Genomic DNA, 16190 nt, shown 5'->3' with positions numbered 1-16190 from the left:
CATAGCAAACACCTTCTCCCAACAATGCAAGAGAAGACTCTCCACATGGACATCACCAGATGGTCAATATTGACATCAGATTGATTATATTCTTTGCAGCCAAAGATGGAGAAGCTCTGCACAGTCAGCAAAAACAAGACCAGGAGCTAACTGTGGCTCAGATCATGAACTCCTTATTGCCAAATGCAGACTTAAATTGAAGAAAGTACAGAAAACCACTAGACCATTCAGGTATGACCTAAATCAAATCCCTAACGATTATACAGTGGAAGTGACAAATAGATTTAAGGGTTTAGATCTGATAGACAGAGTGCCTGGTGAACTATGGATGGAGGTTCATGACATTGTACCAGAGACAGGGATCAACACCATTCTTAAGGAAAAGAAAAGCAAAAAAGAAAAATGGCTGCCTGAGGAGCCAGCTTACAAATAGCTGTGGAAAGAAGAGAAGCAAAGGAGAAAAAGAAAGATGTACCCATTTGAATACAGGGTTCCAAAGAATAGCAAGGAGAGATAAGAAAGCTTTCCTCAGTGATCAGTGCAAAGAAATAGAGGAAAACAATAGAATGGGAAAGACTAGAGATCTCTTCAAGAAAATTAGAGATACCAAGGGAACATTTCATGCAAAGATGGCACAATAAAGGACAGAAATGGTATGGTCCTAACAGAAGCAGAAGTTATTAAGAAGAAGTAGCAAGAATACACAGAAGAACTGCACAAAAAAGATCTTCATGACCCAGCTAATCACGATGGTGTGATCACTCACCTAGAACCAGACATCCTGGAATGTGAAGTCAAGTGGGCCTTAGGAAGCATCACTATGAACAAAGCTAGTGGAGGTGATAGAATTCCAGTTGAGCTATTTAAAATCCTAAAAGATGATGCTGTGAAGGTGCTGCACTCAATATTCCAGCAAATTTGGAAAACACAGCAGTGGCCACAGGACTGGAAAGGTTCAGTTTTCATTCCAATCCCAAAGAAAGGCAATACCAAAGAATCCTCAAACCACTGCACAATTGCACTCATTTCACATGCTAGTAAAGTGACGCTCAAAATTCTCCAAGCCAGGATTCAACAATACGTGTACCATGAACTTTCAGATGTTCAAGTTGATTTTAGAAAAGGCAGAGGAACCAGAGATCAAATTGCCAACATCTGCTGGATCATCAAAAAAACAAGATAGTTCCAGAAAAACACCTATTTTTGCTTTATTGATTATTCCAAAGCCTTTGACTGTGTGGATCACCACAAACTGTGGAAAATTCTGAAAGAGATGGGAATACCAGACCACCTGACCTGCCTCTTGAGAAATCTGTATGCAGGTCAGGAAGCAACAGTTAGAACTGGACATGGAACAACAGATTGGTTCCAAATAGGGAAAGGAGTATGTCAAGGCTGTATATTGTCACCCTTAAAAAGCAAAGACATTACTTTGTCAACAAATTTCTGTCTAGTCAAAGCTATGGTTTTTCCAGTAGTCATGTATGGATGTGAGATTTGGACTATAAAGAAAGCTGAACGTTAAAGAATTGATGCTTTTGAACTGTGGTGTTGGAGCAGACTCTTGAGAGTCCCTTGGACTGCAAGGAGATCCATCCAGTCCATTCTAAAGGAGATCAGTCTTGGGTGTTCTTTGGAAGGACTGATGTTTTAGCTAAAACCTCAATACTTTGGCCACCTGATGCAAAGAGGTGACTCATTTGAAAAGAGCCTGATGCTGGGTAAGATTGAAGGCATGAGGAGAAGGGGACAACAGGGGATGAGTTGGTTGGATGGCATCACTGACTCAGTGGACAAGAGTTTGAGTAAACTTGGGGAGTTGGTGATGGATAGGGAGCCCTGGTGTGCTGCGGTCCATGGGGTCGCAAAGAGTCAGACATGACTGAGCGACTGAACTGAAGGAGGGAAAACACCATATTCTGAAAACTGTATGATGCTGATGAAAGAAATTGAAGATGACACAGATGGAAAGATATACCATGTTCATGTACTGAATGATTTAAATACTGTTAAAATAATCCTATTCTTCTTGGCAATCTATAGATTTAGTGCAATTCTTACAAACGTACCAATATCAGTTTTCACACTACTAGAACAAATGATTCTAAAATTTTCATGGAAACAGAAAAGACCCTAAAGAGTGAAAATAATCTTGAGAAAGAGTAACAAAACTGGATTGGAGGTATTACACGCCCTGATTCAAACTATACCACAAAGCTACAGTAATCAAAATAGTGTGGTACCATTAAAAAAAAAAAAAAAAAAAAACAGACACAGCAGCCATGTACTTAATTAGTGTGACAAAGGAGGCAAGACTATGCAATGGGGAAAATTCTGTCTCTTTAATAAATAGTTTTAGAAAAATTGGACAGCCACACGAAAAAGGATCAAACTGGACTATGTTTTCATGTCATACACAAAAATTAGCTCAAAACAGGTTAAATACTTACCTGTAAGACCTGAAACCAAAAAGCTCCTGGAAGCAGCACAGGCACTACAGTCTTTGACTTTGGTCTTAGCAATATTTGGGAGGGTATGTCTCCCCAGGCAAGAAAAGCAGCAGCAAAAACTGAGACTGCGTCAAACCCTGTGAAGATTTTATGCGCTGAAGAAAACTATCACCAATGTGAAAAGGCAGCCCACTGTGCAGGAAAAGACATTTGCTAACGATATATTCAGCAAAGGGTTAATATCCAAAATAAACAAAGAACTAAAAGAGATCAACACAAAAAATGCAAACAGCCCCAGTTGAAAATGCACAGAGGAGCTGCGTAGACATTCTTCCAAAGAAGATTGTGGTTAACAGAATATGAAAGATGATCTGAGTCACTAACCATCAGGGAAAGGCAAATCAACTACAACAGGATACCGCCGCGCAGCGTCAGAAAGGCTGTTACCACAAGACGCCAAATAACAAGTGCTGGCGAGGATGTAGAGGAAGTGAGACGCTGGTGCAGTTAGTGAGAAGGTAGATTAGTGTAGCCTCTATGGAAAGCAATGTGGAGGCGCCTCGAAAAATCAAAAATAGAACTGCCATGTGATGCCGCAGTTTCACTTCTGAATGTTTACCTGAAGGAAAAATCCCCACTAGTTTCAAAGGATATATGAACTCTTAATGTTCATAACAGCATTATTTAAAATAGCCAAGATATAGAAACAGCTTAAATGTTGATCCATAGACAAATGGATAAGGAAAACGTGGTGTATATATATACATATATATTCACTTCTATGCAGAATCTAAAAAACAAATAAACAAAGCAAAATGAAAACAGGCAAAACAGGCATACAGATACAGAGAAGAAACGGACGGTTGCCAGAGGTTGGGGAGTGAGAGGAGGAAGTGCATAAGTATAGGAGATTAAAAGGGACAAGCCTCCAGTAATATCATGTCATAAGGATTTATTATACGGCTTAAGGAATATGGTCAATAGTATGTGATAACTGAATGGGAACAGTTGTTTACTAAACTTATCATGGTAAACATTTCCTAATGTATGCAAATGTCAAATCTCTAAGTGCTACACGTGAAACAAACATTATAATATTTTATATAATAGAAGTACAGTTGGAAAACCAAATAAGCAACACTGAATAGAAGATTTTTTAAAGTTTGTAACACTTTGTATTGATAAAGTTGGGGTAGGATATATGTATATTTAAGTTGCTACAGCTTGATTTAAAATAAAAATAATTGGGTTGACAATAGGTATTTACTACATCTCAAAAATACAACTTCTCTGAGAGTCTACTTAAATATATTTGTAAATATATGTATATGTATAATATGTATACATATAAAATATGTATAAATATATTTGTAAGTGGCCAATAAGTGTATAGAATTTTTTGGTCCCATTGAGAGAGTAGGTTGTAGCTTCATATGAAATCCAAACTAGCATGTATAAAGCTGCCACAGAGCAAAGAGCAGGACTAACAGAAGTGGCTGTGGCGGTGCGCGAAAACGGTGACTTACATTGAGCATTTGTGCATCTTTAAAAGTCTGTAGGTTTGGGCAAATTGACTTTTCTGAAAATTGGAACAAGCACGGGCTCTGTTACAGGAGCCAGCAGAGTGATGAGAGAAGCGTGGGCTGCAGACCGCAGAAGCTGACGTCTCTTGCTTATGACTGGAGTCGTGGCTGCCGTCACCTGGACTAACCCTCAGGTGTGCTCTCGCCGTAAGAATAGACGGTGATGCTGGAGTAACCCTGTCTCAGCTCTTCCGTTGTCCTAGATTAGAATTCCTAGGGTATAAATCTCCATTTACTGGCAAGGGGTTCATGTGCTTGCTGCTGAATTTTAAAGTCGCTGGTGGTCATTTTAACAAAATCTCCAGCTAGAGAGTTGGTAGAACAGAAGCTTTCACCCCTGTTACTAAAGGTTTAGACCGCAAGTGAAAGCTAACCAAAGGTTTTTCTTTTCTCAAGTAGCTTTCCAGAGGCAACTTTGTGTACTTAGAGAAACTTCAGCCATCTACCCCAGGTCTTGTCTGGAGTGTATTCTATAGTTTTAACTCTCAAAATCTATAAAAGCTATTTTTTTTTTGACATTTGGGAGTGACATTTATTTTCAGCAAGTTATGAAATGTTCCCTGTATTATTTGCCTTCGAGTTAGACTGCTCTTGCGATCTCCTTTGTCATTGATGGGTGTTCTCTTCAGCAGGCTAAAACACCATTTGAGGGGAACCCACACCCAGAATTTCTGCCACATGACTTTTTCTGACTTATTTGGTGATGGTAGAGATATTTTTTAAACAATTAGCTGAAAACCTTAGGAAGTGAGGTTGATCAATCTTAATGAGTTTCAGCATAGAAGATATCTATATTCCAAGTTTATTTTTCATATATTTTTTTGAAATTCTATTGCTCTTTGAAATAAAATAATACAAGATGAATCTATAAATATAGGTTGCTTCTCCCTCTCCATAACACACACCGTTGGTGACTTTTCTCCAATAAAAATCTTTTCAACATATAATAATAATAGCAAAAACTTTTCATAAACCGATATCTCTTTCCACAGAGTACTGATGATACTCATCCATTATAAAACAATTGAGACTCTCTTCTTAATGGACAAATTTGATTAAACAATTTTATATGCCATGAGAATATCACAATACTACCACATATAAAATATATTTTTATACATAAATATTTGTTAACACTTGGTTGAGATTATTTGTAGAATAATTTCCTAGAACCTCCATCAAATTGTATATGCACTTTTAAAATTAACAGTCGCTGCAATGAAGATGTGCCGCAACTAAGCCCTGGCACAGCCAAATAAATAAATAAGCTAATTAGCTAAAAAAGCTGACAGATGGTGCTCAAATTGCCCTTTAGATGGTGGTACCAGTTTAACCTACCATCCATAGATGTTTTATTAATAATGAAAACCATCAGTCTTTGCCCTTTATCAATTTTCCCATGGAATGACTAATCTTTTATATATTTTATTTCACATTTATAATTTTTCCACATACTAAAAAAATTATCATTTTGTCATTGGTTGCATATATTTTGTCCATAATGTTGCCATTGTTCATACTATTTTTTTTTTTGGTACAAAAGTTTCCATTTTTATGCAGTCAGATTTATCAGTCTTTTTATTTGTATTTTCAGTGGTTTTTCTTTATGGCACGAGGTTCTGTGTCCTGACTGGAGAGGATTCTACACGCAAAGACTTTCACGTACGTGTGGGTATTTGTGCATCTGTTCTCCTGGCAGTTTTACTATTTCATTTTTTAAAATACCCGAATCTTTGATCTTCTGGAATTTATGTTTTAGTGCAAGCGGTGAATTAGAATCCAGCTAATTTTTAATGCTGTTTTCTCATATAATTTATGGCTCACGTCGTATCATATTGTATTCATGTCAATATTAACTCTGTCACATACCAGGCTCCTACCGCATTTGTGTGTGATTCTGCTTCCTCCATTATTGAGTCCAGCAATCTATCTCCAGCAGCGAGCTGATTTCATTACACAATGTGCTTTCAGACCTGGTAGGGCTCACTCCTACTTATCGATAACATGCGTGTATATGGAGGGAGAATGTGGAGGCTGGGTGAGAAGTGAGAGTTTTGCAGTTTACTACGCCCTAAATCCCGGAACCTGGTTTTCATCTTTGAAAAATGTGGCTGTTGGTCACTAGTCCCTAGAGAGCTTTTGTGAGAACACGCCTCAGGCACTGTGTTCCTCCCTTGTTCTTGGATTACACGTTCTGGGCAAATGAGATGTTGGGACCGCTTTCAAACAAGGACAAAACCTGAAACTCCTGCGTCTAGACACAGATTTAAAACGTTAGTGCCAAGAGAAGCTGTATTTTTAACATTCACCTGAGCTTAGAACGTTTCCTACAGAGGAGGTCACACTGGTTATGGCTGGTGTCAAGATGTAAGAATGACATCAGTTTAATACATGCTCCATTTCAAGTGAAAGTGGCCCTGTGATTTCACAGGACGTTATGTGAACTGCAGACTGGCTCTCACCAAGAGTCCCAAGAAATCTTAGTTGTGAGTGAACTCGTGTGAGTGACTCTCAAATACACTCAGGTTTCCTGTTAACGTTTGCTGAAGGCTTATCAACTTTCAAGGTGAAATTTTAAGATGGCTTTTTCCCCCCAGAGCATTCTCTGGTCCTTGGGTCAAATGTCGTCTTTCCCGCCTCCGTTTCCCATGGCCCACGTAGCTTCCGTAACAGTTCTTCTCTCACCTGCCCTGGATTCTAGCTTCTGTTTCCTCCTTTTGATTATAATTGATTTGAGCTCCGTTCTGCCTGAGGTCTTATTTATAATATTCACTCATTAAATCCTTTTCTCATTGAATGGAATTTTATCTATTTTTATATTTTATTGGAGTATAGTCACTTTACAATGTTGTGTTGGTTTCTTCTGTACAATAAAGTGAACCAGCTATGTGTTTACTTATATGCCCTCTTTCTTGAACCTTCCTCCCTGCCCACATCCCACCCACCTAGGTCATCACAGAGCACCGGGCTGAGCTCCCTGTGCTACACAGCCGTGTCCCACTAGCTCTCTGTTTTACACATGGGCTCCAAAATCACTGCAGATGGTGACTGCAGCCATGAAATTAAAAGACGCTTACTCCTTGCAAGAAAAGTTATGACCAACTTAGACAGCATATTAAGAAGCAAAGACATTATTTATCAACAAATGTCCATCTAGTCAAGGCTATGGTTTCCCCAGTGGTCCTGTATGGATGTGAGAGTTGGACTGTGAAGAAAGCTGAGTGCCGAAGAATTGATGCTTTTGAACTGTGGTGTTGGAGAAGACTCTTGAGAGTCCCTTGGACTGCAAGGAGATCCAACCAGTCCATCCTAAAGGAGATCAGTCCTGGGTGTTCATTGGAAGGAGTGATGCTGAGGTTGAAACTCCAGTACTTTGGCCACCTCATGCGAAGAGTTGACTCATTGGAAAAGAATCTGAAGCTGGGAGGGATTGGGGTAGGAGGAGAAGGGGACGACAGAGGATGAGATGGCTGGGTGGCATCACCAACTCAATGCACATGAGTTTGAGTGAACTCTGGGAGTTGGTGATGGACAGGGAGGCCTGGCGTGCTGCTATTCATGGGGTTGCAAAGAGTCAGACACGACTGAGTGACTGAACTGAACTGCACTGAATGTCTATGTGTCAGTCATAACCTCCTAATTTGTCCCGTCCTCCCCAACCCCTCCATGTTCACATGTCCACTCTCAATGTCTGCATCTTTATTCCTGCCCTGCAAATAGGTTCATCTGTACCATTTTTCTTGAGTCCGCATATATGCATTAGTACACTATTTTTATTTTTCTCTTTCTTACTTTACTTTGTGTGACACTCCAGGTCCAACCACATCACTACAAATGACCCAAAATCGTTCCTTTTTATGGCTGGATAATATTCCATTGTATATATGTATCACATCTTTATTAACCTGAATGGAATTTTAAAACATCTAAATGTTCAGGATTCTATGAAAATGGTTGTATTAGTTTTCCTGTTGCTGCTGGAGTAAATTACCACAAGTTTGATGGCCTAAAACAATAGAAATTCATTCTCTCACAGTTCTGGAACCAGAAGTCCAAAATGAATGTCCCTGGGATGAAATCAACTTGGGCCATGCTTTTTTTGGAGGCCCCAGGGCAGAATGCTTTTCTTATCTCTTCTAGATTCTGGTGGTTGCTGGCATTCCTTGGAATATGGCTCTATTACTCCATTCTCTGTCTGTCTTCACATTTCCTTCTCTGTATGCAGAATCTCCCTTTGCCTGTCTCTTTTAAGAACTCTTATGGTGACTCAGTTGGTAAAGAACCCGCCTGCAATGCGGGAGACCTGAGTTTGATCCTTGGGTTGGGAAGATCTCCTGGAGAAGGGAACAGGCTACCCACTCCAGTTTTCTGGTCTGGAGGATGCCATAGACTGTCTAGGCCGTGGGATCACGAAGAGTCAGACATGAGCAACTTTCACTTCTCTTGGTAGCTTTTTAGATCCTACCTAAATAGTCCAGGACAAGACCCTTAACTTAATCACATCTGCAAAGACGCTCTTTTCACTTACGGTTTCCTAGGATCGGGACTTGGTATGTTTGGGGATATTATCCAGAGTACTACAGATACAGAGCATCTAATCCAAGGAAATAAAACAGTTTTTAAATGTTGAATCTGTTTCTCTCTTTGAAAGTGAAGGTCAAGAGTGTGTTGAAAAGGGTTTAGTAGTAAGAAATGAAGAATATATATGTCACATTTATTGAATATAATTTACAGCTAGTGGAGGTGATGGAATTCCAATTGAGCTATTTCAAATCCTGAAAGATGATGCTGTGAAAGTGCTGCACTCAGTATGCCAGCAAATTTGGAAAACTCAGTGGCCACAGGACTGGAAAAGGTCAGTTTTCATTCCAATCCCAAAGAAGGGCGGTGCCAAAGAATGCTCCAAATACCACACAATTGCACTCATCTCACATGCTAGTAAAGTAATGCTCAAAATTCTCCAAGCCAGGATTCAGCAATACATGAACCGTGAACTTCCAGATGTTCAAGCTGGTTTTAGAAAAGGCAGAGGAACCAGAGATCAAATTGCCAACATCTGCTGGATCATCGAAAAAGCCAGAGAGTTCCAAAAAACCATCTATTTTTGCTTTATTGACTATGCCAAAGCCTTTGACTGTGTGGATCACAATAAACTGTGGAAAATTCTTCAAGAGATGGGAATACCAGACCACCTGACCTGCCTCTTGAGAAATTGTATGCAGGTCAGGAAGCAACAGTTAGAACTGGACATGGAACAACAGACTGGTTCCAAATAGGAAAAGGAGTAAGTCAAGGCTGTATGTTGTCATCCTGCTTATTTAACTTCTATGCAGAGTACATCATGAGAAACGCTGGGCTGGAGGAAGCACGAGCTGGAATCAGGATTGCCGGGAGAAATATCAATAACCTCAGATATGCAGATGATACCATCCTTATGGCAGAAAGTGAAGAACTAAAGAGCCTCTTGATGACAGTGAAAGAGGAGAGTGAAAAAGTTGGCTTAAAGCTCAACATTCAGAAAACTAAGACCATGGCATCCAGTCCCATCACTTCATGGCAAGTAGATGGGGAAACAGTAGAAAGAGTGGCTGACTTTATTTTTTTGGACTGCAAAACCACTGCAGATGGTGATTGCAGCCATGAAATTAAAAGATGCTTACTCCTTAGAAGGAAAGTTATGATCAACCTAGACAGCATATTAAAAAACAGAGACATTACTTTGTCAACAAAGGTCCGTCTAGTCAAAGCTATGGTTTTTCCAGTAGTCATGTATGGATGTAAGAGTTGAACTGTGAAGAAGGCTGAGCGCCGAAGAATTGATGCTTTTGAACTGTGGTGTTGGAGAAGACTCTTGAGAGTCCCTTGGACTGCAAGAAGATCCAACCAGTCCATCCTAAAGGAAATCAGTCCTGAATATTCATTGGAAGGACTGATGTTGAAGCTAAAACTCCAATACTTTGGCCACCTGATGCGAAGAGCTGACTCATTTGAAAAGACCCTGATGCTGGGAAAGATTGAGGTCAGGAGGAGAAGGGGACGACAGAGGATGAGATGGCATCACTGACTCAATCGACATGGGTTTGAGTGGACTCCGGAAGTTGGTGATGGACAGGGAGGCCTGGTGTGCTCCAGTTCATGGGGTTGCAAAGAGTCGGACACGACTGAGTGACTGAACTGAACTGAACTGAAAAATGCTACCATTTTAAGTTTTCTAATGAGTTTTGATAAACGTATACACTCACATAAGCACACCTGCAATCAACACACACAACACTTTTATCACCCCACCAACGTTCCTTGTGTGTGTGTTTAATTGGGACATGCTTTTTGTCACTGTAAATTCAGTTTCTCATTATGCTTTTTGCATAATGCTTTTGAGATTTATCTATGTTGTGTATAGCAGTAGGTCATTCATTTTTCAAAATTCATTTTTTACTGAAGTGTAGTTGAATTACAATGTGTTAGCTTCTGGTATACAGCAAAGTGATTCAGTTATACACAGACATATATATTCTTTTTCATATTATTTTTCATTATAGATTATTACAAGATATTGAGTAGACTTTCCTATGCTATACAGTAGGTACTGATTGTTTATTTCATATACAGTAGTATGTATATGTTAATCCCAAACATCCTACTTATGCCTCTCTCCTTTCGCTTTTTGTATATTTCTGTTTTGTAAGTTCGTTTGTATCATCTTTATAGATTCTACATATACATGACATCACATTATATTGTCATTCTCTGTCTGACTTACTTCACCTAATTTGGTAGTCTCTAGGTCCATTCATGTTGCCAGATGGCATTCGTATTGCGTTATTTTTCACGGCTGCGTGATATTCTGGGCCACGTCTAGTAGACCCTTCCTTTTATTTTTCATGGCTGTGTGATATTCTAGGCCACGTCTCGTCTAGTAGACCCTTCCTTTTCGTTGCTGAGTAGCAGTTTGTTCATCCCCTCTGATGGACATTTGTGTTGGTTCCAGTTCAAAACTACTATGAATTAAGCTGCTATGGATTTTTGTGAATGTCTTTGTGTAGCCATATGTTTTTCTGTTTTGTTTTCCTTTTGTATACTCTGTATCCCTATTTTATTTGATTTTCTACAGCTTCAGAGAGCCATGCTTTGAAATGGACAGACATATATAAACTTAGCAATAAATACGATAGTGTTTGAAAATTTCACTGCCTTTCCTGTTTCTATTATGGAGACCCAGAGAGTAATCACTTCCAAAAAAGAATTCTACTTCATTTTCAGTTAGGGTTTAATCTTTCTAACTAACCAGCCAGACAGTAGTTTCATTGAGGAAACGAAAGAAATTGGAATGAGTGTGAGAGCTTGGAAGTGTAAGCAAGTAATTATCTGACTCAATCAGAGGAACAGCCAACCTTAATGGGGTACCGCTTGCTAAACTAAACTGCAGGGAATCAAACATGTAAATCTAATTTGAGATGTAACCAACTTTTTAAGCCACAGAAAGTTCAGGCTCAATTAGCCTTCTTTGTTCTCTCTCAGGAGAGCCCCTAGACAGATGGTATTACTCGAGAACCATCAGTCAATCATTTGGTTGATTCTTTTTCATGCTGCAAGTGGCTTGAGGATGATTTGCAATAGCAACAGCCTGTGAATTCTCACAGAAGCTTTATCTCAGTGGTTAAGAGTATCTATGGCTAATCCTAGCCTAGCTGCTACGTTCTAACCCCAAGACAGGCACTGAATGGATTAAGCTCTCTGATAGGAGGAGAGAACAACTGAACGTTTTAGCTGCTATGGCAACAGGAGCCATCTACATGGTTTTGTTCTTGGAGGAAATCTACTCAGAAGCAGAAATAGGGACAGAATCAGAGGGGGACGTGGAACGTGTGGTTCCAAGACCTTCTGGCCCAACCTCAGTGCAAAAGATTTAATAGCAATAAAGCCAGAATCCCCAGAGTAGGGAATTCCCATTCCCACCACTAATTATACTTGCATGCCAAGCTACAACGGAGAAGCTTTGAGGTATTCTAAACCACTGTATCCTTATTCAAATTTCCCCTGACAGATAAAAGGTAGAAACTTAAATTAAACATAAACACAAGTTATACTCTGCTCCCAGTAGTAACATATTGAACCATAAGAGGAAATATCAGTGTCTCAGCAATCTGTTTATCAGCTTTAGAAACATGAGCTTTGAGAAATGTGATATAAGTCTTTGTTAATTTTAGAATGATATAGTTACCTAAGGATTACTTTTTGCTACTTCCAAAGGTTGTATTAAAAAAAATGTTCTTTCCTGCTCTCTTTCTCTTTCACTTCCCGCCTTCCCCCACCCCTAGCCTTCACTGCTTTCCTCTGTAGTCAAGTATGGCTGAGTGCTATGTCCAAGATGGCTTTCAGGTTTTGGGGACACTCTGACCCAGTGCATATAACTCCGTGGTCTTTGGATAAGAAACCTAGAAGTTCTGGATGTTGATAGTGGTCTCTTAGCCAGTACCCGAAGAATCTGAGGAAGCCAGAGATTGGACGTGCTTGGACCTAGCAGAGTAGTTACACTGTTAGGGATTTCAAGGGTGCCTAAAGAATTCAAAGTTCATCTACAGGAAGACCCACTACCTTACGAAGCGGTAGACAGGACACACATAGGGGACGAAAGTCAGAGACTGGCTGGCTGTCAACTAGACTTCTTACAGAAACAGCTTGTCATGCAGAGAATCTGACCCCAGCGCTTCTTCATCCATGTGGTCATTCCTTCATTTGTTCACTCATTAGGCAAACGTGTATTAATTTCTGTGTTCTTTGCAGAAATACTGATGAGAAAAGTAAAGTGCTTACTCTCAAAAAGTTTATAGTCTAAGTAGAAGACATTAATCAAATAAATAGCATACATTTTAACTTTAAAATCTGTAAAAGGAAATCTCATAGCAATTTAGAAGAGGGGAAAAAAGCCTCAATTATCTTTAATTCTTTTTTTTTTTCTTTCTTCACTACATCAAGCTAGTTTTTCACGCCTAAAACACATTATGGTGGACTTAAAAACTAGAAAATGGTGTTGACTTTAAGTTTCTTACTATCTTTATTCATGGAAATAGGCAGCCATGAGAATTAAGCACATTTTAAGAATGGTTTACAATCATTTATAGGTTAAGACTTTGGCATTAAGGTATTAAACATTTTATGAATTTAATTATTAAAATAGAATAACTTTTTAAAAAAGAAAATAAAATCTCAAAGCACTCTCAGAGTATAAGCCTAAAAAGAGTGGCATTTGAGCTGGGACCTGAGGCTGAGTTCCCATACGAAATGCCAGTTTCATATTAAAATTGTAGTAGAATCTAGTCCGGCTTCTGCTCGCAGGCTATAAAAACTAACAATGATTTAAGTGGGAAGAGAATAAAGAAAGATGATGGTGGCTTCCTTTTCACACACAAATTTTAAGAGGGAATTCCAGCAGCTCTTACATTCCTTAACTTAAAGCTTGAAACCTTGTCCTGAATATAAGAAATACACTTGTTTCATTTGGGTAAGAAATCATTGAAAAGAGAGCAGGAGATCTTGAGGATACAGAAGGAAAGTTTGCCCTGGGTGGGGCTTCAACCTGGCTGTGGTCAGTCATTGCCAGACTACCTGTCAACTCCTTTCTGATTCTCCCGTGAGCCCAGCACCTGTTATGCATCCTAGGCTAAAGGCATCAGTAAAATGGAAAGGCATCCATACTTTAAAGCTCAGAATACAGTTTCATGCAAAAACTGGAGGCTATGTTCCCCTAGTACAGAGAAAAAGCAGAAACTAATCAGAAAAATCTGAAAATACAATCACGGATAAACTGCTTTTTGGAAACAAACATAGGCCGATTATCATATGGCTTGAAGGGCAAAGACTGAGCTCAGGGAAGGTCTATGAAGGGCCTTTCTGATTCTGTATAATGTGAAATTTCAGTTGGGAGGAACAGACTCAGAAGAGGGCACACACCAAGAAAGAGTCAGTCACATACCATCAGATTCATGATCTGATATTGACCGTCTTTGGGCTTTGGGGATTTTTGTCAGGGGTTACAATACTTCTTAGAAGCAGATGAATTCATGGGATTGTCTGCAGGTTTACCTGGGGACCAACATTCACAATGACTTGGGATTTAATATCACCATCACCAACGCCCCTACCCCAGCAACCCTGAATGGTGCCTGTGCCTAACGTGATGCGTGGCATGCTGCATGGGGATGCCGAAAGGAACTGTAACAATAAGCCAGCAACAACGCCACAGGCAGAATCAACATATGCGAGAACGCGTGTGTTTTAAGCATCTTAATAATACTCAGTTGATGCCGGGTCTGCTAGCCAGGAAAAGTAGTCCACTCCTTTCCATTGACACAGGAAAGACGACCGGGGAGGTAACAGAGGAGACAGGTAGGAGAGAGCTGAGAGTTGCTGAGCACCTCAGTGTGGCGGCCTCTGTGCTGATGTCCTGTATCCAGCATCTCACTTAATTGTGAAAACACACATGACTATTTCATTTTTTCAGAAACTATTAGGAAACTGAAAACCAGAGATATTAGTGTAATTTTCTCAAAAGTCACACATTTGGTAAATGGTAGAACTAGAACCCAAGAAGGCACGATTTCATGCCTCTTCTAAGCCTTTCAAGGAGGCAAGAGAGAATATGTGAGGAAAGGTCTGAGATTCTAAGAATCGGAGGAAGGGATCATAATGAACTCTGGAAGACACAGAGCTGGGGAGAGGGACTACATAACCCCAAAAGGCAAAAAGCTGGCATCAAGCGGAGCGGGCCCTCAGTGCAGAAGCAGGTAGAGTGGGAGCTGCGAGCATTAGTCAGTGTGCAAGTCTTGGAATTGATAATTCCACAAAGAATCAAGAAGCAATGGTACTGAGCAACTGGGTGGCCCCAGAGATGAGCCCTTGAGACTAGATTCCACTCTTGGCTCTTCCACTTCCGTGTCATGAGACCTTTTCCAGATTCGCTCATGCAGAAGCTTGAGCTAACAGTACTGTAGTTACTGGGACAAGATTGAGCTGTCAGCATTAGGTGGACAGTAGAACCATCTGCTTGAGACTTGGAAACGATGCAAGCCAATCAGTGCGGTCAGAGGGTCGTGAGTTGGGAGATGACTCAGGAGGCAGGAATCTAATCAACTGTCTTGTAACTGGACGGTCAAGAGAAGACCTGTGTAGACTGAAAGGCCAAAGCTCATGAGTGCCTTCCTATCCTGTTAAAGGAAAGAACAATCTTTTTAAATCGTTAGATTAACTGCTATTCAACTCTGGATGAAAGAGCTTTTAAGGCGAATGAGCTCCTATTCACCTTTCCTCATGCTCACCAAGCAATCCCATGACCATGAAATACTTGGGGTTTTGGGGCAGCTACTTTTATATTGAGAAAGGACATTAGGGCTTCTGTTCAATTTAAGGACACACACCCTAATTCTTATTATATTACTTCTCTGTTGCTGTATAAAATTTTTTCCAAAATTATTGGCATGAGACAATACATGTATATTATCTCACAGGTTGTGTGGCAGCTGGGTCTCTCGCTCAGCAGGGTCTTTTGCAAGGCTTCAATTGCGGTGTAGGCAGAGGCTGCAAGGTTCAACTCCAAGTTCAACGGGTAAAATTGGCTTCCAAGCTCACTCAGCGATTGTTGGCAAGATTCCGTTCTCTGTGGGCTGCTGGGCTGAAGGCATCAGTTCCTAGTGGATGTTGGCCAGAGATGGCCTTCAGTCCTTGCCTGGAGGAGCTTTCATCACAGTAAGTAAAGGAGAAGACTCGAAACTGGAAGTGTCAGCAAAGAGTCACGGTCTTCCGTTGCCCCAGAGGAGTCTGGGGGGCTGCAGTCTATGGGGCTGGAAAAGAGTCAAACGCGGCTTCGCGACTAAACCACAACCACAGAGGTAGGAATATTGCATCCCTTTGGCTGTACGCTGTTAGGTCCAGCACACACTCAAGCGGAGCTCACACGCGGGCGTCAGCACCAGGAGACAGGGACCACCGGAGCAATGCGAAGCTGCCTTTCACATTCGTCTGCCCACAGACTGGTAGCGAAGATGGGGGTCCGCGTGATTCCTGAAAACTAACCTTGGTGTTACCTTAGGAAAAGCCTGAAGTTCCACTTGCTCTGTCAAATTCCCTCCCTATGAATAAAAGGTTTAGCAGTTTGTTTTCC

Source organism: Bos taurus, chromosome 1 (assembly GCF_002263795.3).
Source record: "Bos taurus isolate L1 Dominette 01449 registration number 42190680 breed Hereford chromosome 1, ARS-UCD2.0, whole genome shotgun sequence".
Classification (NCBI taxonomy): Eukaryota; Metazoa; Chordata; class Mammalia; order Artiodactyla; family Bovidae; genus Bos; species Bos taurus.
This window is presented reverse-complemented; position numbering follows the sequence as displayed.